This window comes from Melospiza georgiana, chromosome 13 (genome assembly GCF_028018845.1).
Source record: "Melospiza georgiana isolate bMelGeo1 chromosome 13, bMelGeo1.pri, whole genome shotgun sequence".
NCBI classification, from domain to species: domain Eukaryota; kingdom Metazoa; phylum Chordata; class Aves; order Passeriformes; family Passerellidae; genus Melospiza; species Melospiza georgiana.
The window spans coordinates 6404623-6427459 of record NC_080442.1 but is presented as its reverse complement, the minus strand read 5'-3'; the positions used below and the strand labels follow the sequence as shown (position 1 = coordinate 6427459).

General features: G+C 40.6%; 1 protein-coding gene across 1 annotated transcript in view; it reads right to left on the bottom strand.

The window, feature by feature from the left end:
- Positions 1-22837, bottom strand: part of THSD4 (thrombospondin type 1 domain containing 4) — a 215190-nt gene that overhangs the window by 126902 nt on the left and 65451 nt on the right. The window lies entirely within an intron of this gene.

Below are 22837 nucleotides of genomic sequence, written 5' to 3'. Positions count from 1 at the left end.
TCTTCAGCTTCTTCCCAACCGAGTAGTGCTGATACTCAGTGGCAGCAAGGTCCAAACAGAAATCTTTTTTTATGACAATACTTTCATTGCTGCCACAACAATGAACCAAAATTCCTCTCACTTCATAAAGCTTCAGCTCATCCCCTATACTGAAACTGAAAGCTGCTATTTAATCTAGGTGTCAAAGGAGATGCTATGTGCCCTCATCTAATGCTAAAACACTGTGTTCACAAGATTTTCTCCTTGACTTCAGTGTATTTTTAAATCTTCACCAAATAAATAACAAACAGCCAAAATAAATAAAAGCAATCACTTCAGATATATATTAAACAACTGTTTTCTGTAGGAGTACCAAAATTTCAGCTCAACTTCAGTTACCCCCTGTGCAGACACAGGATTAATGCAGACCAATTCTGTATCTTACATTTTGCCTCAGACAGCTGAACTCATTGAACTGCCACTCATATACACCATGTATTGTGTCTGGCAATCTTCTGATAAAACCCACAAAAACATCTACTCATTTTAAGAGAGGTCAAAAATCTGTTTACTGAGTTTGGGTTTTTTGCAGAAGTCATGCATGCCATGCTCAACTAGGTCATCCATCCACTTTTTCCTTAGATTCACTAGCTTATGATTCCAATGACTTCACTTAGCTATTAAAAAAAAAAAAAAAAACAACAAAACAATCCAACCCCCTACCCCCCCACCCCCAAAGAAAAACAAAAACAAAAAAAAAAAAATCCAAACTGAGGTATTCCCTGCAGTTCCAAGTGTAACAGTCGGGTATAACAATAAACTGAGCTTTATTCTTAGCAGCTTCATCACTTCACACATAACTATATTCAGAATTCTCAAATAAATATAAGCCACTTTCAGTGATTCATTACAATTCAAGTCAACTTGTCCTTTTCTCAGTCTGAAAGTGTCCTATTTTCATAACATGCAAGGCTAGCAATCAAGCAGCACCTCTGGAAAGTACATTTTCTTATCTTTCCACTCTCTGAAATCAAGTCAAACAAACCATTTAGGGTTTCTGAAATGTCCTTATCTTCTGTGTTTGTTCCCTTAAGTTCAGTGTCCTGAAGCCTCACATTCCCATATTCTTCCTCTCACCATCTCCCCCACAGTTTTGATACTTTAAAATATTTATTCTTTAAATTATTAGCTGGCCTTCTAGATCCCAGTGAAAGTTTTGTGCTACTTGGAGATGAAAAAATTACCTGCTGGAGGATGGCATTTTTTCCTGGATCTCTCTCATCCCTCACTCCTGCTGTGATAGGTAGGTCAGGCTACTGCATTGCTAATGCAGCACAGCAACAACCCCAAGCAGGCTGAGATTACTTGCTGTGTAAAAATATAATTCCCATTTCATTATTTCTGTGTTTCATTCTTTCTCACCAGGAACTGTTCCCACTCATACAAAAAGTATTAGAACAGTCACTGTCTCTGACCACAAAAAAACAAATCAGGGTTTAACAACAAACATACCCTATAACCCTTTGACCTTCAATATTCAGACTCTTTTGATGAGTATGTGTAAGGTACTGCACTGATCAGGCATATACCAACCACACCACCTAAAGACAACATTCCCAAATGCAAATGATCTGAAAGAAACTTGTCTACAAAGAGCAACATCTGTTAACTGAATTGCCCCTGCTGAATGACAGGCATTTCCCATAAGGATTTTATATAAGCATTATATATTTATTATTGTGTAAGATGCAGAAATTACAGCAGAACAAACGCATTTTAGAATTCCCATGTAGAACAAGACACCACACTAGTAAAAAAAACTCCCTTACCCTGTGTTCTGCCACAACTCTTGAGGTTTCAGAGTTTATGGTAGGTCAAGCTGCACTACTGGCTTGGCACTGGACATAAAATGTCAATTAAACAAAGAGCTGTGAGGGGATTGATTCCACACAGGCCACATTTTTTATTCCCAAATCAGCTGATCCCACACTTCACAAAAGGATCTATCTTCCCAACTTATTGGCAGCAAGACACATTTCCACAAAAAAATCCTCAGTTCTTTTGAAGTGTGGCACAGTTTCTAGGACAGTTAATTATGCAGGTACTGTTTAACATGTCCTCCTAAAACATTTGTTTTTTATTCCCAAGCTCACCTTAGCATAATCAAGTCTTTGTGCAAAGTCTCATCTTATTCCCCCTTTATTAAATAGTGAACTTGGGTGAAATTTAATGTTGCCACACAGGTTCTGCCACATATATTCATTAGTGATTTAACTGAAGGATGTGCCTTTAGTGAACAATCCTGGTAACATGTAATGTTTGGTTTTCATTTTACAGACAGAAAAAATATCTAAATCAAAAAACAGTACTTTCCTTAAAACATCCTTACCAAACTAGCTTAAAGTACCTCAGGGACATCCTGGTCTTCTCCAAACTGCAAGAGTCAGGAGTTGGTTTTCTTCCAAGTCCTCTGTTGAAACTTACCTTCCACCTTTCTCTATGAGCAGTAAGAGCCAGGCAAGCTAAAGCGGGACCAGAGCACAGTTCTACTGCCTGGAACTGTTCTTACTGTGCCCAGTAAGAACACCAAGACCTCTCATCTTACAAACTGCACATAACACAGCACACATTGCAATGAAAACGTTCCACCATTCTCCTAAGATCGATTTTACTCATCAAACTTAAACCACAAATATCAACACATTTCATGGCAGATTTCAGTGCAGTAGAGGTTTGAGGAGAAAAATTCAACTGTCGAACATATCCACACATTTTTAAAGGGCAAAAGAGTAATTTATGTGTCATCACACTACAGCCAGTGGCTGGAGTACAATCTGTGTCTCCCGCAGCATTTCCGACTGAGGCCTCTCCTCGGGCCCTGCAGAGGGACAGCAGCCGCATGCCCGCTGGGAAGCACGAGTGAGCAAGGGAAAAGTGTTCTCCACTGGGATTCACAGGCTAACAGCCAAAGATCAAGCCTGATCTTTTAATCCCACCACCGGGAAAGCAAGCACTTGCGTATCCGAGCCCACAACACGCTCCCGGCCCGAGACGGTGTCCCCGCGATGAGGCAAGGCCGGCCCGGCCACCTCAGGGCGAGCGCAGCGTCGGGCACGGGCCAAACGCGGTGTGGCCCGAGGGAGAAAACTCCCGGGAGAGAGAAAACAAACTAAAACTCCCTCCAACTGAACACGCTCGTTCTTCTCTCGTTCTCGCCCCGGGCCCAGCCGCTCCCCGGGAGCGCAGCCGGCTCCCAGCAGGTTCAGCCCTGAGGGAGCCGATGGACCCAGCGAGGGCTGGGGCACTGCCGGCAGCAATGGCGCTGCCCTCCCTCAGCCGCTGCCCGGCGAATGAGCACCTCTGCGAAATTTCACCCTCATACCACACCCTTTCGTTACATGAAAGTGTAAGAAATTAAAGTCCTCACAAAACACCCTGCCCAAATCTAGAAACCGTGCAGGTTTTCTAGAACCCAAATCTAGAACAAAGCAGGAAGTCACCCCTTCAGAAACATCCCTACTTGCAGGAGTTTGTGAATAGACCTGTTTGCATTCCATCGAGAAAGAGCATTTTCAAATCTTAGCACTGTGCTGGCCTGTACTAGCACCATGCTGAGGGGCCCTGGAGCGGCACAGAGGGACTGTGCCACAGAGCGGCACAGTCCCCCAGCTCCAGCCACCTTCCCAGGGCTGGACAGGGCTGACACAGCCCACAGATGGTCACCACAGCCTGTCACCAGGGCAAGACACCCGGTGTGGTGACCCTGAACCACACACTCTCCACGTTCCACAAGACCAGAATCCCTCAGCATCGCACAGCCCCCGCGTCCCACTCTCCAGCCAGGCCTTCTGCCTCTGACCCTCCACCTGCGCACCACAGAGTGTGTGGGAGGGCATTTGTACTTCATGCCAGCTCTTCCTCTCCTTCAGGCTCCTCTCCCAACATGTTCCACCACCCTCAGCAAGCCCCCACCCAAAGAAAGGCTGTGGGGAGGCACATGGGCATGGTGGATGAGGAAACCAGGCTGAGACTGAGCTGCTCCACAGTGAGCTCAATTGCAGAGACACAGAGAGAGCTCAGCAGGCAGCTTGCCAGGGCAAGGAACAGCAATCTAATGATATTCTTAGGGAAAAATGTCAGAAGAAAAAGCATTCTAACCACAATACCTTTGATAAATAATGTATTCAGTTGTTCAAAGGGAAATTTAAAATAGCCACAGACTAAAACCACCCCAGGAAATAATACCCAAATCAAATAAGAATGGAGCTATCAGTAAACTAAATGACTCTGTACACTGACTGTCCTTAAAGAATGTACCAAGTTCTTCCTTTCTGTCTCAGCTCTGAAGACTTGAAGCTGCTTGGAGCACGTACTGCCTCTCACAGCACGCACATTAAATCTGCCACAGATAACGCTGGCTGAAGGTGCAATCAGAATAAATGATACCATATAGGAATTTCACATTCCTCATGCCATGAGGTAGGGATTGGAATATACAAAACCTCCTCGATGGTTCTTTAGTCCAAATCTTAATTTAATGTGAGATCCAGGCTCCCTGTTGTTATCTACATAGCAGTTCTAGTTCTCCACAAAACATTACAAAATGCTTTTACCATTTGTCAGTTTTTGTAAGTTTGCCTAAACATCTAAAAATAGTTAATAACAAGCTGTGCAATTTGAGAAACGTGCCTCGAGGGTGCCCACACAGAAGTGGCATGCACACTCTTGGCAAGCAAATATCACAATCATGTTAATACTACATTATGGGATTAAGCAAATTTAAATTAGGCTTCATTCTGTGTGCAAACTGCCTTGTAAAGTCAACTTCAGTGCTTCTCCATAACAAGCCAAGATACACTCATCCATGATGTGTCAGAAGCAATTGTTCCAGGAACAAGTTGTCTCTGCATAGCTCAGTTATTTTCAGGGCCCAGCTTGCCATGGGCTGTAATTCAGTATTTACTCATGATAAAAGCAATCAATCTGCTTTACAGGAAGTGTAATGAAGCATTGCAGTCACTGGAAAAACTTTTAAGAGATGTGCTTATGTCAATCCATGTAACATCTCCTCTAGTTAAAGCTTATCAATGCTGAGATTGGGTGGGATTTCAGCAATCGATGCGCAGGTGACCAGCACTGTCACTGTGAGGGTGCTGAGCCCTGGCACAGGCTGCCCAGAGAAGCTGAGGATGCCCCATTCCTGGAAGTGCTAAAGGTCAGACTGGATGGGGCTCTGAACAACCTGGTCTAGTGAAAGGAGGCCCTGCCCACAGCAGGGGAGTGGAACTCCATGATCTTTAAGGCCCTTTAAAGATTTTCTGTCCATACAGGAAGTGCTCCAAGACACATGCACATACAGAGAAACAAGGACAGGTCCAGTACACGACAGCAGAACTCTGGTCCTTTCACACCCTGCTGTGGCTGTAAGCTGGCAGCTCCACTGTAGAGTCCACAGCAGGCCAGAACAGCTAAATGTGACAATTCCACACTGATCCAGCACTGGTCCCCTGTGGAGCTTGGGATGGATAGCAAGTGTTGGTTTATTACTAAACACAGCCAATCCAGTTTACACAGCTTCCTATATACAAAGAAGGAAAATGCATCTGGAACACACCACATCCTCTACAAAAGCCTTCAAGAAAGCAGAGCTACATCATTTAAGGTTTCTCTGTTTAGGCTAATAGACTATGTGGGCTTAGTTATCAGACTGGAGCATGAGCTCAGGCTTTGCACTTTAGGAGACTGTAAAGTCCATGACAGAAAACTGATCCCAAATTAGGCTGCTTTTCCACTGATGCACAGTTACACCTTTTTGAGGTGGTCAGAGGAATAATGCTTTTTACAGTAGTTATCAAATGCCAGATTTCTAAATAACAATATGCAAACATTTTCCAGGAAATAATTATCATGTAACTACATTTGGGCTCTCCAAAAGAAATAGTAATGTGATGTGGTCTGTTTTATTTGAGTCTCTTTTGATACTTTGTCCTTATTAGGCCTGGGAACATCTCTTGACAATAACCAGAAAGGGTCGTGTTTATTTTTTTTCTTTGTCCCCTTCAGTTTTGTTAACTTCTTATAAAGTTTCATTACTCTGCTTCAGATTTTTTTTCTAAAACCATTTTCCATTCTTCATTCCAGTGATGGAAGAACATTGCCCTTTTTTTTTTCCTACTTCCACTTTTCATTTTCTCATGTAACAAAGATGTTTATTACTTCACCTTGTCTCAACAATTTAATATATATCTGAAATATTGTCTGCACTTTTGATATTAAGTGAAAAAAAATCAAACTTTTATAATGAATCTGCATTTTATGAATATACATGATATGAATATATAATTATATATGATGAATATACATGATATTCATATATAATTATATATGAATATATATGATATATTATATTGATATATTCATAGATGAATATACATAATGAAATGAATATACATTTTAACAAGCATGGAGGCCAAAAGGAAGGTACAGTCCCAACAAATTCCTCACCTTTACCTGAATGTATCACTTTTTTTTTCTACTCTTCAGTGAACAGAATATTTCTGAAAGGCCACAATGTTCCATGGACTTGTCTTCATAATTAATGTTTAAGGCAATAAGAAATTTGCAAACATTGTCATTTACTTCAATTTCCCTGGTATCTCCATTCCTCCCAAACCCCCCTGTCATTAAAAAACTACTAATAATATCTTACAGATTTACTGTCATGCATTATAAATAACTGGAAAGTTGATTATTATTCAATAAAATTAAACCAACTAGAAACAAGCAATTCATAGCACCACAAGCATATGCATCTTTCTTGCTCAGTGTGAAAATCAGCAAAAGATTTAAGTTTGATGTGCTTCTATGAAATTTCAGAGCAGCAAAGCACTCAGCTGAGTGGCTCACATGGGCACCTGACCAGCGAGGACTGCTGGCTCCAGTACAGCTGCCACAAGTGAAATGTTTAACACAGGCTCCAGGCCAGCACCCTTTAAATGACATAACCAGGTAATGTAGTTTCTTCCACAGACCTCAGTTTTTACTGTGTTACATCTGGAACTCCTTTCTGAATTTAAAGGGGAAAAAAAACCCAACTACTAAAGATGTCTTTTGTCACATCAGCCTTTCATGTGTCTGCAGTCACAGTCCAGAGACAACCATTTGTCAGCCAGTGGCCACTGGATGTCTCCACTGGCCTGTGCAAACAGATCAAAGCTCTCCACCAGTGAAAGCTCTTTTAAAGGCATTTATCTGGTTTACAAGGCATCACTTACACTTTCCAGAGTGCACAGCAGCCACACAGAGCTGCCCTCTCTGGCGCTCAGCACAGGCAGAGCATGGCAGCTTCACGTGGACTGCACTTCTGCTGAGGTTTCTCAGAGCAGCCCCCAGAGTTTAGACCACAATTATTAAGATCTGGCTAGATAAGTAAACCAAATAGCAATTGCTTGAGCTCAAAACTTTTTGTTTCTGTTTATATCCAGTGATAGCTAAAACTGTATCAATAAAACTCTTATAAGATGATATCACAAAATAAACTATTAGGATTTAATGAAAGATGCCTTTTCTTGAGTGATATTATACAGAATTTATTAAAAATAAAATTGAAATATTTAGGAAACATACTATTATAGACAAAACTGCAGAGGACAAATAATACAACTAGTCTAAACAAACTCAATTTCTGGCCAGATTTATATATTTATTTACATGGGCACTAATCAGAGAAGTAAACCTGCTACATGCAGTGCAACTTCTCATCTGGAAAAATACCGAAACGAGCTCCATCCCCTGAAGTGCTGACCACTTCCTGAGGGACACTGAGAGCTATCATTCCCAACTGCTCTTAGCTTGGGATGTTCTGGAAGCAACTTGATACTGCTTTCTGTCTGTCTTGACAATTGGAAAGAACTATTTCTGTTTGTCTGTATTAGAATCTTACTGGCCTCTGGAATCCCAGCTTGCATCCAGATCTGTAATTTGAAATGTTGGAACATCAAATAATGTTAAATAATATAAATCAGTATTTTGGCAAATTTAGTAAATACACCTTCAAATGCTGCCTTCAGACTTCCCACAGCCAGTTTTATTCAAATCTGTTCTAGCTGGAGGACTTCATGTCACGCTTCAGAATAATAAGTGCCAAAGGTAGATGGGAAGAAAGGAGATTCAAGTTTGGGCTTGTGATTCCCCCAGCAGCATTCCAGACAAAAGCTTTCAGCCATCTCTTATGGAAGTGAATTTAAATTTAAATGTCTTAGAAGTCTCTCTCCTATTAAAACATGAACTCTGCACATGAACACTAAAAACTCCCAAAGTAATGCCTATCATAATGCCCAAATCTCTGGTATTTAATAAAACTCCAGACAAGGCTGTACAGAAAGCCTTGACTCATGTAAATGGATGGCACACTCCTCTCCATGCAATCCTCACTGAAGTGCACCCTAGGCTTTCTTTAATATGAACATAAAGAAGAACCAAGCAGCCAAAAGTGACAGCAGGGGAAGGAGGCAACACAATGCTGCTGTTTCTCAATTTTCTTTCTTAAACAAAACTTGCTCTGAGATGTACAGTTTGCATTACAGTCTAAATGCTTTCTTATTTACAAGAAGTGATAACACAATACTTTTTAAAACATTGCATATAGAAATCAACTTTCATTTTACTTTAATTATACAATTCAGAGACAATAATAATAATGTTTTCAGTTATCTCAATCTGCTTTTTGTTTTTAGTTTTTTAAACATACTGATTTTGCCAAAATTTCTTAGAGAAACAGTTTTGGATGAACTCACAAGAGTCCTAGTCATTCCCTGCCTCTTTTTCCTTGCTGCCTCCAGAGGAAGCAGTCATTTAGAAATGCTTCCCTACCCCAAAAATCCAGATCCTGAACTCATTTCATATCCCTCTGATTGATAATCTCATCTTTTACAGTTTTCTATGCTGACATGAACACGGCCACTTTGATGAACACAACTTAAAATCTACTGCCTGTGCTTATACTTGTTTTATACTTGTTATACACAGGATACACATGGATCAATGTGAAAAGCAAGAAAAGAGACTAAACTCCTTTTCTGAAAGGTTTTTAAAAGATTCTTTGCTCTGGAACAACACCAAGAAATTACCACCTGAGGAGGCTCAGCAGAAGGAATGAAATGAGAAACAAGCAGCAGCTCAAAGTCAGCCCCAGACTCACTGTCACTGTCCCTTGGGAAATATTTATCAGTAGGTTCTGACTGAGCCTTATACACTTACAGACTGCCTCAAGATTTAAAAAAAAAATACTACTGTGGGGTGAGGAGTGTTTCTGAAATAATAAAAAAGACTTGTACTCATTTAAATATTAATATAGCTATTATTTGGTCCAAAATGTCCTGAGTTTCCATGGCCTCTTGCCACAGTCCTTTAATAGGCAAATAAATTCTTAAGGATTACTTAAAACAGTCTGTACTTTTATTTACATACTCAAAGATATTTATTTCCTTTACTCTCATAAACATCAGTTTAAAACATGAATGTTCATTAGAGCAATGTTTTCAGTAGGATGCCAGTGACCTGGAGCTCAGTCAGTTAATTTGAAAGCTGCTCCCCTTCTGGTAGCAGATAAAACCCTAAACATTCAGTGTTTCACATTACATTTCATTTTTAAGACTATTCTTATGTAAAAAGCTATAACAATCATTGATGAGACTCCAGATTTCTTAACAACTTTGCTTCTAATTTTTCTTCTGGGTTTTCAAACTTTGCATGCCTTGATTGTTGGATGTTAAGATTCCTGCAGAAACCTGGAGGGCACCAACTCAGTGATCTTTTCTCAGGGAAAATCTAACTGGGTGGCACTGGGAGGCAGCTTTGCTCCCTGATGCTGCCAGCTGGGCTCCACCGGCTCTGACTGCAGCACTTGGAGCCTCCATGCTCTTAGCAGCTGCATTTCAGAACAATGAAGCTTAAGTTGTCTCATATCCCATATCTCTCTCAGCCAAGGGACAAATGGGTGTCTGGTAAAAGACTATTTCCACATTAAGAATTCTGTCCTGAAACTAGGATCTGCCTCTCCTGTACTCATCTGTAGCATCACCCTACATCCCACTCCTCCGAGCACAGCAGCAGAAACCAGTATGGAGGTGTCAAATCAAAAATCTTGTCAAACCCTTTTAATTTCCTTCTACAAACAGGCTCTGCATGCAGGAGAAGCAGTGCTGTGATTCAGCTTGGCTTTTCAAAGGTGTCTGACACTTGTTCAGTGAAAAATGACATCTGGAAGTTACTATAAGCAATGTGTAAAGTTGTTTTGAAAACTATTACTCATTACTTCTCAGTAATTCACTGGCTGGGTTTTGATACCTACTGACAAAGAATCTGCAAGATCTTTCCCAAATACAGCTCCAGCTTATGTATTCATGCATGAGGCAGATGATGCGACAGCAAGAGAGATTCACAGGTAACAACACCAACTTGGGAAAGGCAGCGGTACTGGAGGGAAGGATTAGAGCTGAAAAATATGCTGACAGCTTGGGGAAGGGTCTGAAAAGGTAGGATGAAATATAATAGGGACTGGTATGATATCCTACACTTGTGACAGAACTACCACCTGCACAAACACAGACTGAAAAACTAAAGGAGAAGCAGTAATTCTACAGGGAATCTGGAGCAGTGACAGTGGGTGCCATTCAATGTGAGGCACTGAAGGTGTGAACTTAACAAAGGGAAAGCAAACACTGTATGGGTCAGTATAAACCAGAAGGCAATGTGCAAATCCCAGCAGAGTCCAACACTCAGGGCAGCACTGTCCATTTCTGCTGGGCCACGGGAAGACAATCCAAAGGAGAAAGTGAGCGAGCTCTAGTAAACACAGCTAAAGGGGGAAGATTCAAATAATAGTGGGGTTTTGGAAAAGCAGAAGGGATGAGAAGTCTCTAGGTAGTGATAAATCACAAAAGGGAATAGAAGCCTTCCTATGTGTGCTGTGAACCAGACAGGAGGTAAGAGCCCAAAGCTGTGCCATGGAAATCTACATTACACTTCACAGAAGACTTGCACTGGAAGGAATTACTACGCGCCATTTGCTTATGGAGACTGCAGCATCCCCAGCACTGACGACTGGCACTGGACAAACTGAACAAGCACAAACTCTGCTCTTCTAAAGGGCTCCATTTCCTAACCTCAGATCTTACAGAGCACACAAGCCTTCCTATGTTTATTTATTGACTTATTTCTCCCCCCATAGTGCCTAGATATAATAGACACAGCAGTCACTTCTGTTCAAAATATACTTGCTGTCATGTAGTAACTGTTCAGATACTGTTGTTCTCCATCGAGGAAAGTGTTACCATTCACACAAACAGTTCCTGCATGAACAAACCTCTCTCTGCAGCTTTTCCCCAAAGAAATGTCAATGCTCAAGTGCAGTCCTAGATACACAGATGTTTAGAGTTCAAAATGACAAATAAGGAAGATTTTCTTGCACCTGTCTGGACCCTGTCCCAGAGAACTGCACCAAGAAACAAAGTCTTAATTGTAAAATTTCCAATAGGTTAGTTTTTTTTAAACTCTGGAAAGCAGTAAATTGTGCAAATTCACAGTCTTGCAAATTCTACCTCTCATTCTGGACTGCAGAAAGCATAATAAAAGTACATCATTTTCTGTCCCTAAAGTCATTTATGGAACAGTATCTACAGCCTGATCAATGCACAGCCATGAATCCAACACAATAAAAGTAAAATGTAACACTTTAAAATCTTTGTAAAAATGTTATCACCTGTTATCTTAAGTATTACACCAAAAGCAGCCCACAGAGTAACTGTACCTCAAATGCCTAGAAAACATCAAAGCCATATACCTGAGTTTCAGGCTGTTGATTTAAAGGTTTCTGTAATGGCATATGCTGCAACTGCTTCAAATTATCTCGTGTACCCTGAAACGCCTTAGTTTCTACCAACCTAAGATGTGCCCCTTGAACCATGTCACTATAAATGTCTTAATAGGATGCTGGAGGTCAAACCATGAATCTCTAATAATGAAAGTATCAGGATGATCACATAGTTAAGTGGAGCCTTAAAAACTAGAAACTCCTTCTCTTGAAAGGTAACAGACTTGTTGCCATCAAAGAGGAGCAATGCAGAGCACATCTGTATAATGCTTCACGTTTTCCTTTCCATACCACAGTAACCAACAGTCACCTCTATGTGAAAGTACCAGAACCATTCCAAAGACCTGAAACAATGACGTTTCTTGCTCTTCTGAAAATTAACTTTAAGGTGTTAAATTTATAATCACCTTACAATGATGGTGTGAGGCAGATTAGCCTCTAGCTTTGTGTCCACACAAAACAATACTGAATTTTAGTGGAGGCTGGGACATGGCAAAAAAGTTTCCAAACCCTCAAGAAAGCTAAATTAATAAACCATGTCCAGCCTAGTTACATTCATTCTTCTCAAAGCAATTAGGGGGGAGAGGGAATGAATGTTTAATTGTGCGGGTGATTTTTAAATGTCTGTGTCAATTAATGCTTGCACATAGCACAGAAAGAGGGACACACATCACTACACTTTAGCTCCCTTAAAATTTGCTAAAGCTCTTGTCCCTGCCCCTATCTCAAGCTGGACTCAGTGCAACACAGTAATGCAGAAATCCTTTCAAGTCTGGCTGTAAGACTGCAGCCAAATATGTAAGCTATTCACAAATATTATCCAAAACCAGAGGGCAAGCACAGTTTGTGATTTAGGGTTCACCTGGTACAGACCTTTCTGTGGAAGAAACTGGGCTGGAACAGCAGAGGTAGCCTTATTAACTAAAGAATCTGAGGGGCAAAGAGGGGAAACTTCAGCAAAACACTGTTGTGAAAAATAATGGATCACACTCACAGACTTTAAATATAAATTACCTCTCTTTTAGCCAAAAAGCAGCTGTACAAAAGCTGATGTTAACGATTATCCATTTTCCATTGAAGCCATTCTGTACTGGCTCAAACACTATAAAACTATATATGCACACACAGGCTTTCAGCAGCTCACCCTCCCCCTCTCTGAAATACTGCCTGCTCCTCTGGTGAAAATAAGCTGGTTAAGTCCTGTAAGCAGCCTGCTCAATATGATGCCCAATCCATAGTGCATAATCATGGATTTGGGGGGGAAAATCCACTTCTTTTAACAAGAAACACAAGAGGGTTTTGCACTGTGATTCAATACCCAGACTTGTAAAAGCAATTAAATATCCATTCTCACTCAATACTCTCTTTTATTTAGCATTTTCCTAAACTCCAAGATACTTGGCAGGGAAACAGGAGCACAGACATGAACTGGCACTGCCCTGTCCCTGCAAGGGAACAGCCTCATTGGACCAGTGCAACCTCTGTGCCTTTAAAAGAAAACAGAGAAGAGTCAGAGGAAAACACAGGAGATCTCAAGCTGCATTAACTGCTATTCTTCTGGAATTAATAATTATGGAACAAGAGATGTTGCCAAGAAAATGACCTATTCAGATAGATTCTGAGAAGGAGATTACTGATGAAATAAATATTTTGAATTTTGTGGCTCTCTAACAGCCCACTGAGCTTCTGTTACAATACAGCCAAGGACACTGACCCTATCAAGCATTTTACTAAATAAACCTTACATAAACTAATACTTGAGCTATTCCAAGTTTATTGCCTGTATATTGACCAACTTACACAAGACACAAATATGGAACACAATCATATATTAAATTAACAGCATACTCTTGAGAACTCCAGTGAAGATGCAAGAGAATTCAAAACATATGGAGGTATTTTCCTATGAACTGTATTAAATAGGAAGATGTATTAGTTACAACTGGGAATTACTGTAGACAGATATCAGCCACAGACACAGTGCAGCACATGATGTTTAACATTAGAACATCTCCAGTGCACATCAGGGCCTGATCCAGATATTTGCACTGCCTTGGGGTGCACAGATGCATCAAGAAAACTGTCTCTGTTCCTTTTTTCCTGACTGGAACACACTCCAAGCTTCAAGTTATGCCACTAAGTAAATAATGTGAGGTAGCCCAGCTTGTTATATGGGATGGAAAACCGGCAATACACAGCCCTGATGCTCTAGCTGGTATTTCTTACAGCAGATCAGTCTTCTCAACAGTGAATTTCAGTTTAGATTCCAATTCTTTCTCTCAATACTTCTACAGCACAGAAGACTTTTACCTGAGCTGTCTCTCCATTTCCAAAAACAGGCTTTATACTAACAAGCTAGTTCACAGCAACTAAGGTCAATCATGTTGGTTTTAAACAACATGACAGCAATAGAGATGGAAGGACTTACAGACAGACATATCCATATAAACTTCAGAAAAAAACCAAATGAAAATGTGTAGATATTAATTTGCATTTTACAATACATATAGTTATTTAAATTGCTTTATCTTATAAATATTTTCCAACTCTCATGCATGTCCAGTCTGTATGCGTTTGGTCAAATGCTTTAACTGATGTTTGATGTCCATTTCCATTTGCAAAGACCTCTGTGAGCACAAGGCCATGAAACCATTCTGCAGCAGGCAGCAAATACAGTCACAGAAAATTCCCCAAGAATCTCTTCAACACTGGCTGTGAGTCCCCCAAAAGACAATAAGGATGGCTTATGGGAATGAGATGTGAATGAAATTTATTCCAACTGAGCTAAGCACATTAGAAGACAACTGGAGTCAGAAAGCAAATCTTGATGTAATATTTTATTTCCACTGCAAGACAATCCCTGCCATGAGGGTGGTGTTTGTGGATGGAGTGCTGATGGTACTGACATGTGGCTTGGCACAGCAGGACTAGGAATGGGAAGAAGGATGTCTGCTGGTTATATATGATTCAATATGCTTAGCTTAGATCAACCAGCTAACAGCAAAGATGAGCAATTAACTGTATTTTTCTTCTGTATTTCCACTGGAAGCTGTTAGGCTGGTTTCAGGGAAATTCCCAAAATGCTTAGAGCATTGCTAAGATAGAAGTTTTTCTCATCAGTTTTTCAACTGAAAACTCATTTATGATTGTAAGCATTAAATTAATCATGACATTTAATCATGACATTTCTCCTTTCATGGCTTCAGGGATGATAGAATAAACAGCATTTCAGGCAGAATGCTTCATCTTAGATCCTGCCATAACTAAGACTTGCTTTATTGCATTGGGCAAAATAGTAACCAGACACGTTCTATAAATTACAAACCACAAAATCAGGATAAAACTTCCTTTTTTTCCAGAAGTACTCCCATAATTTCTGTGATGCTCACAAAGTACTGTGACAAGAGCCAAATGAGTGTCCAGGCAGATGGAGTCTCCTGCTCCCTAACATTGATCAGAATCATATCCAACAAGATATCACTGTGATTAAAGCAGATTTATGCTCAAACAGCACTCAGATAGAGAAAGCACAACAAAACTGGCATCTGGGTCTTCCTGCTTCTTAAAAGCAAGATTTCCTGACAAGGAGCACTGCACACAATCTCCATCCTCATGCAGCAGACACAGCATCAATTCTATCTGCAGCTGTTCCAGGCAAGAAAAGCAAACCCCATAGCTTGGATATTACTGCAAGTATAATCTGACTTCATTTTAAACTGGATTTTATCCAGTATTCCTGCAATAACCCCAAGGAGACTTGATCCACTGATGACTTCTAAACTGATTTTCACAGAACAGATCCAACATACTTCAAATATCTTCTTTAATTTCCCAGTGACTAATGTACGTTGTTTCCATCAACATAATGTTTTAATCTAGTAAAGAAAGCCAAAGCTTTTAATTCAGAAAGGTCACCTTCTTCCTGTATATGCTGCATCTTCTCTGTGTTCCCAGCTCCCACCCCAAATGAAAACAGAACTCGAGGCACAGAAGGGCTAAATGTGTCAACCCAGCCAACAAAAGAACTTTCCATCTGGCCAAATGCAGATTTATGCAGCAAAAGCTGCTGTCCCCAGACAATAAGACCTTTGACATTTTTAAGTTAAACTTTCTAACTTAGCTATTACCACTTGAAAAACTTTAATTTTTTTTTTTAAATGAGGATGCTGCAAACATGCTGAGAAATCACTGAAAACAATTTTCTAGATAGCTCTCACTTATTTTAACAGGAGCTACTCAAATGTCATTGTGGCATACATTGCATGTATGCTAAAATGCATACATGAAAACAAATGTGTTGGTTTGGACCTACTCAGATTCATCCACACTTGCAGTATTTAAATATTGCTTTGCTGAATAGTAGCTAATGACCCTGTACAATACCTGAAAAAATTCTATATTTTTTCATGGTTCCTTTTGCTCATGCTTTCCCTGTACTCTGGAACAGGAACCCTATCCCTATGCATATCCCCTTGCACTGCCAAGACACTTCACTGAGGCACCACCCTCCACAAAGAAATCCCTTGGTTCTGCTCCTCAGACCTGATCTAAACCTTCTTGCTTCCTATACAGGATGAAAAGGAGGCCATGGTTCAGCACAGCTGCCTCCTCCTCTGTGCAACAGGAAAGGCAGAGACAGAGCACAGGCCTCTCACCCCACCCCATTCCCCAAGGTGAGCAGCAGTAGCCAAAGGAACTCTGTAATTCCAGTGTCTGCCAGTCAGGACACTAAATAAATAAATAAATAAATAAACACAGCAGAATGATCTTACTGAACACTCTCCAAATTTTAGTAGAGCAACAATCTCTTAATACTGTTTGAACACAAACCAGAGATTGAGTGTTCTGCAATAAAATCTCTGTCAGTGACGCTAAGAAAAATATTAAATTTCAGCAATATGCTGAGTTTTTAAAAACAGACATCTGTTTGTATTTAGGTTCTTCATGTGACTATTCAACAACAAGGAAAGGATGAGAGCATTCCTTCCTCCAAAACTGGTAGGTGACTATCAAGCTGATTAAATTGAGAAATTAGCATTGCAGAAAATCAAATCCAGCAAATCAATCATGTAGTCCTTGTGCAGGGGAGAGACAATCAAAGGGAAAAACCTGAACTTCAAGTGATTGAAATCACCTGAGGTAAGGATTGCTGGATTTGGCACAGATCTGCAAGAGATCCCAGACTGTTCTCAAAGCCTCTCCATCCTCATCTTCACACACCTGCCTGGTCTTGGGGCTTCACCAAGGAGACCATGTCCCATTGCAGTTTTCAAGTACAGAAAACCAGAACCTTGTTAGGACTGACAAAGCTTCATTTCACAGACTTCCATGGGACTGACAGGAAATTTGAGCCCCAAGGATGCAAGCACTGGAGTCTGTCCTGCTCTGCTCCACTGCAGCCCAAGGAGCAGGATCAGCTGAGGGACATGGTGACATCAAAGCTGCATCCCTGGTGCTGAGCTACAGCCAAACACAGCCAGAGCAGCTGGGCAGCACTCCCACAGCACTGTCCTCTGCAGCCTATTCCACTGTTTGAAACTCCCACCAGCCCACCCTCAGTGACCTCACACCAAGGACAGCCAGAGCTCTCCAGCAGGAACTGTGCACTCCAGCCACAATCACCACACTCCTGTTGCCCAGTCATTGCCAACATCTGGACATCCAGAGCTGGCAAAGAAAACTGGAAAGCCTCAACCCTGGGGTGTTGGGATGTCACTGCTCTAACCCAGGTCAGCAGGTGACCATTTTTTTGTTGTACTGGAAAATGTCAAAGCAGCATTGGATGTCCCCAGGAGCAGGCAGGGCCAGTTTCCCAGCACAGCCCCAGCTCACACACAGAGCTGTGACAAGGACAGCCTGAAGCAGGAAATGAGGCAGAGATGTGGAGGGACACAGAGCACTAGGTCTGCCTGGGAATAAATGCAGTGTAAACACTGCCTGCTATTCCCATTAAAAAATGGGTATTGGCCTCTGTATAGCTACTGACCTCATTTCTCACACTTATTTTTGTGGAGATAAATACAGGACAGTAAATTTTCATCTTAATCTATTATGTATTAGAATTGTATGTTTTCACAATTATCAATATAACAATTCTTGGGGAAAAAAACTAAATTAACACAGAAAATTTGGTCTGAGTTACTCAAATAAACTACTTCTGGAAACAACTATGATTTTAATCCATTTGAAAGTTCAGGAAATTGAGAAAACCACAATGAGATACAATTTTTTTTTGCTGTGTTATGCAAGTATCTGAAGATTTGAAGTGTTTGAACAAAGAAACTGTTTCCACAGTTTGAAAGCAAGAGATATAAATAAATTAGCTCACAGTTCATAATCAACTCTATATATTAAATACATATCAGAGAATAAAAGGAAATTATGATGATACAAAATAGGTGTTTTTGCTATAATTTTTCATTCATTACTTTCCTACATCACCATTTCAACAAGCTATACATAATCAAACTCCACAGAAATCTGTTCATACAATATGCCTCTTTAAACCATATTTTCTTACAGAAGTGAAAAGTCACATACCATTGTCTTCCTTGGTTACATCTGTGCTAGGAGTGCACATTTCCAGTAACCTGGGTAATGCCCACTCATAACATGCTGTTAAAGCAGAGCTACAATCCACTGTTCTGTCACTTAGGTAATATCATCTTCAAAAACACTTCAATAATCCTATTTTCTGGGATTTATGTTAATGATCAGCCAGATTTTGCTGCTGGCTGGCAGATGCTGTACAAAGTTAGCATATACACCCACACAAACGAACTACCAGCTCTCCCAGTCTGTGTTCTGTACAGAACCACAGCATCATGCAATTTTCTTTCTCAAAGATGAACAAATCTGAGCGTAAAAAATAATCTTCCACCATCATATGAAAAAAGGTAGAATGACAAAATTCCCACTGACTACCATGAAGTCAGTAGTAGGACCAACTGTGCTGGTTTTTTGCAACCCATAACTCCTATTATTTCATTTACTGAAGTTCAGAAAGTCTGCACATCAAAAAAATATTTCCAGTCAGTCATTCAGCCAGCAAGCCTGTGAATATTTTTTGAGACATTTGACAATAAGGGTGAGTCCCAGTTTGGGAGTTCTGGTTTTTAATGGTAGCCTGCAGACCTCACATCTAGTTCCTGAGAGCAGTCAAAATAAAATCCTGAAGTAAGTGCCACTGATTTGTTTACTGCTTCATTCTTAGACTTTGATTTTGGAATTGTATTTATGTATACATATTACTAGAATGTTAACAGTCCCTCATTTATTTGGAATATTTACCTGACTAAAGGGAAGTACAGAGAGAGGCAATGAGAAACATCTGAGTGGCACTTGGTTTTGTTGTTGGGATGCTGGAAGGCTCAGCTTTTTGCTTTTTTCTTTTTGGTAGATTACTGGAGAAATTGCAGAGAAGTGACCACAAGTGTCTGAGCTTGCCTTTTGCCTATTTCCATTTGCTGAGGCTCACAGAGATCAAGCTGACTGTCCAAGGTCACCCAGAAACAAATGGCCCAATAAGGGTGACAGCTCCCACTCCAATTTCCTGCTCCTGCAGTTCTTTATGCTGAATCACATGGCAAAGTTAAATCTTCTTCCCCAAAATCTTGCTCAATTTCTCCCCATTCTTCTGTTTTACATCACTTCGTTGCTCTTCCAGAGCTTGCAAACAATATGTGACTCAGTGACCTTTTTTCTTCTATTGTATTTCTCAATAAGAATTACTGTATAATTAAACCACATTTTTGAGTATTTATTTTGTTTCTTTTCTTTAAGAGCTGTCCCTTTGCAACAGCCTTTGAAATTCTGTGAATGAATCACTTTTCTCTACCAGTCTATTTCTTTTGAAAAAACACAAATTTTTCCTGCTCTGAATTTATTTTGTTTCTGTATTTGTGACTAGTGTAATCTGGACTTCATGATCTTAAGGATCTTTTTCAACCTAAATTATTCTGTGATTGTAGAAGGCTTGGCCAGGATTAGCACCAGACTTCTACACCAAAAAGAACAGAGGCTCTAAACTGAGCTGAAAATTTACCTGCCCTTGGAAAGACATTTACATTGAAAGACTTCAAGGGACAAGATTAGCGTCCCACAAAATGTTTACTGCTCACAACTCACATTCTAGACTCTGAGCCCATCATCACTCATATGTAGGTCACTGTTCCACAGAAGTTTCCACTCCTCTGTATGAACTGACTCCTTCACAGAAGGGTGCACATGGAAATGGGTGCACGTGGACCCGTGCAGGACCCCAGCACTAAACTAAAGGCAGCAGAGAGCAAACCTCACAGACAGACAACAACTTACCATAAACATACAACAGTCTTAGAAATAAATGAATCCTGATCTGGCCTGTATACATGGGTAATCTAGCAACTCAGAAAGCACTTCCAGCTCGCTCAAAATGTTTCCAAATTCAGAATAAGTGAGGCAACTCTTGGAAGAAGCAGCAAGGAGCAATTCACATCTTTCTATGAGGTAAACTCATCATTTCAACTGGTGATTTATTAGAAGTATTAAAGGCAAGCTATTAAAATCTCCACTCTCTGGATCTAAAACAAGATCATGTTCAGCAGATATTCCACATGCTCAAGAACTTAAACTTGTATAACCATCTATATATTATCAGAATTCCTGATAATTGTAACCATATCAACATGAAGTGAAGGGTTACAAAGATCCAACAGGACAGCACATACATACAGCACTACCTTTTTCTTTTTTACACTCTTGGGAAACAAAAAATACCTCTCTCTCCATCCTTCAAGACACTGATAGTTCATATTTCCCTTACATCCAAAAGAATGGACAAGACTTTCCTAGTCTAAAGAACCAGAGACAAAGGGAATAATTATATGTATGTTGGAGATCCTTAGTGGTGCTTCACAGAGCTACTTTGAGAAATCACAGGTGCAAGGCTGACTACACTGCTGAGCTCCCACTTTCCCAAGGCTTCCCAGCCTGAAGACACAGTAAGGGATAAACCATCATGAAATACAAAGCTAGGTGCAGTTCATACAGAACCTACACCCAGTATCCTCCCACAAAGACCAGCTCAGGCCTTCAGAGGGATGCAGGACATTTCCCTCTCCCTAAAGCCCCTCTGGTTTATTTCCATAGGGGTGCAATCCAGGTGTCTGCTAAACTGCACTGCAGCACTGGCATGGTGAGCTGACCATGTGCCTCCCTCTGCTTTCACCAGTCAGCCTCCTAAAGTCAAGGCAACTTTTTGCAAAGCAAATCTTTGAGATACATCCATGTTCTGCATGCAAGGTGTCTGTGAAAAGAATGATCAGCTTCCTTGGCTCCCTTGTCCCCCCATGCCTGGCTCCTCTTTTCTTCTGCAGGGCCTTACCAAAAGCTGACCTACCAGCCCAGCTGTGCAGCTGCAAGGTCCAGGAACACATTTAATTCCCTTTTCCCCATGAATTCCAAGGTATAAGAAAGCACAGCCCTACAAGCCTACATCTGTGGGCAGTAGCACATTCTGCCCTCCTAAGGAAAAAGGCAGAGGGATCAATTATCAAGACATGACTGGGAGGGAGCCAAATTATTCCTACCTAAGGAGGAGTGAACCTACAGGGAGCCTCTTGATTTCTTTGATAGACCACAGAGCAAGTCTCATGTCCAAGTAATAAATTAAGCTCTGCAGAGGAGGGGTTGCTTCAGACTCTGGGCGTGGTGTCAACTCCTCCTGGGTTAGGGAGAAGGGCCAACAGTCTCTGCTGGTCTCAGAAACCAGAAGTGCTAAATACTTTGATTTAAAAACACTAATAATGAAACATATAAACCTTTTGAAGAAAAAGCTCCAGGTCTTACTTGCTGACACAACACACTTTCTTCCAAATGCTTGAAAGAGTTACCAATACTTTTTGGAATTAACCCACTTATTTAAAAACAATAAATAAAAATCCTAATTTTATAACTTCTAATGATAATTTCCCTATGCCTTCACATATATGGAAAAAATTAAATTATGTGGCACATCACTGCTTTCATTAATACATAGATTTTGTTAAACAGCAGGTATTAAACGTTTTTTGGATGTATAAGCTAAAGAGCAGATTGTCACTCTTAATACTAAGAGAAAATTATAAACTCCAGTCTATAAAATGCTAATGAAATAATCAACTTGACATGGAAAATACTCAGCATTCCAGTGACAAGGCAGGAGTTCTCTATAAAATGCCATATTCACTTTGAAAAAGGTCTAACCTGAAATCTGCTAAAAACAATCTCAAGAGTCTTCTTTTTTCTGTAGTGTTATTTTCCTGCAAATGACATCTTAGCCAGTACAGATCACAGGGAGCTGAGGTCCCTCAGTAGCAGCAGAGCTCGGATGTCACCAGGCTGAGGTGGCCGCGCCACTCCCCGGTGCAGCCGCAGTGCCAGCAGGGCAGAGCGCTCAGCCCGCTCCCCGAGCCCTCTCAGGCAGAATAACCACAGTATTTCATGTCAACAACGTGACTCTGTCAGACTCACACAAAGCAAGGAATTCCCACTGGGAAGTGTGTGCAGAGAGACCTTCCCTGTCCTGCTGAAGCCACATGAACTCAGACCTGTGTCTGTCTGCCACTCGCACATCCCCCGTGTTTGATTTATTAACACATTGCAGCCCCTGCCACAGCTCTGGACAGCACATTACCACATGCTAGATTCTTTTGTAGTTAGTACTATTACATCTTTATTTACAATTAAACAGCTACTTTAATTTCTGAGCTAGGATAAGGGTTTACTCCAGGGCATTTGTAATGACCAATTTCATTCTAGACAAAGGCAAATGATGCTTTTAGATGTGAAACACTACCCAAATACTGCTGTGCCAAACAAGCTAAAAAGTCTCTGGAGAAAGAACAATGATAATTGTTATCTTGCTATTCTCCATCATGTGAATTAAGCTTTCTCACATTTGGTGCTTTGTCTTGATGAGTTTAAGTTCCAACAGCATGACAACAGGCACAAGTCCACTCTGAGCAG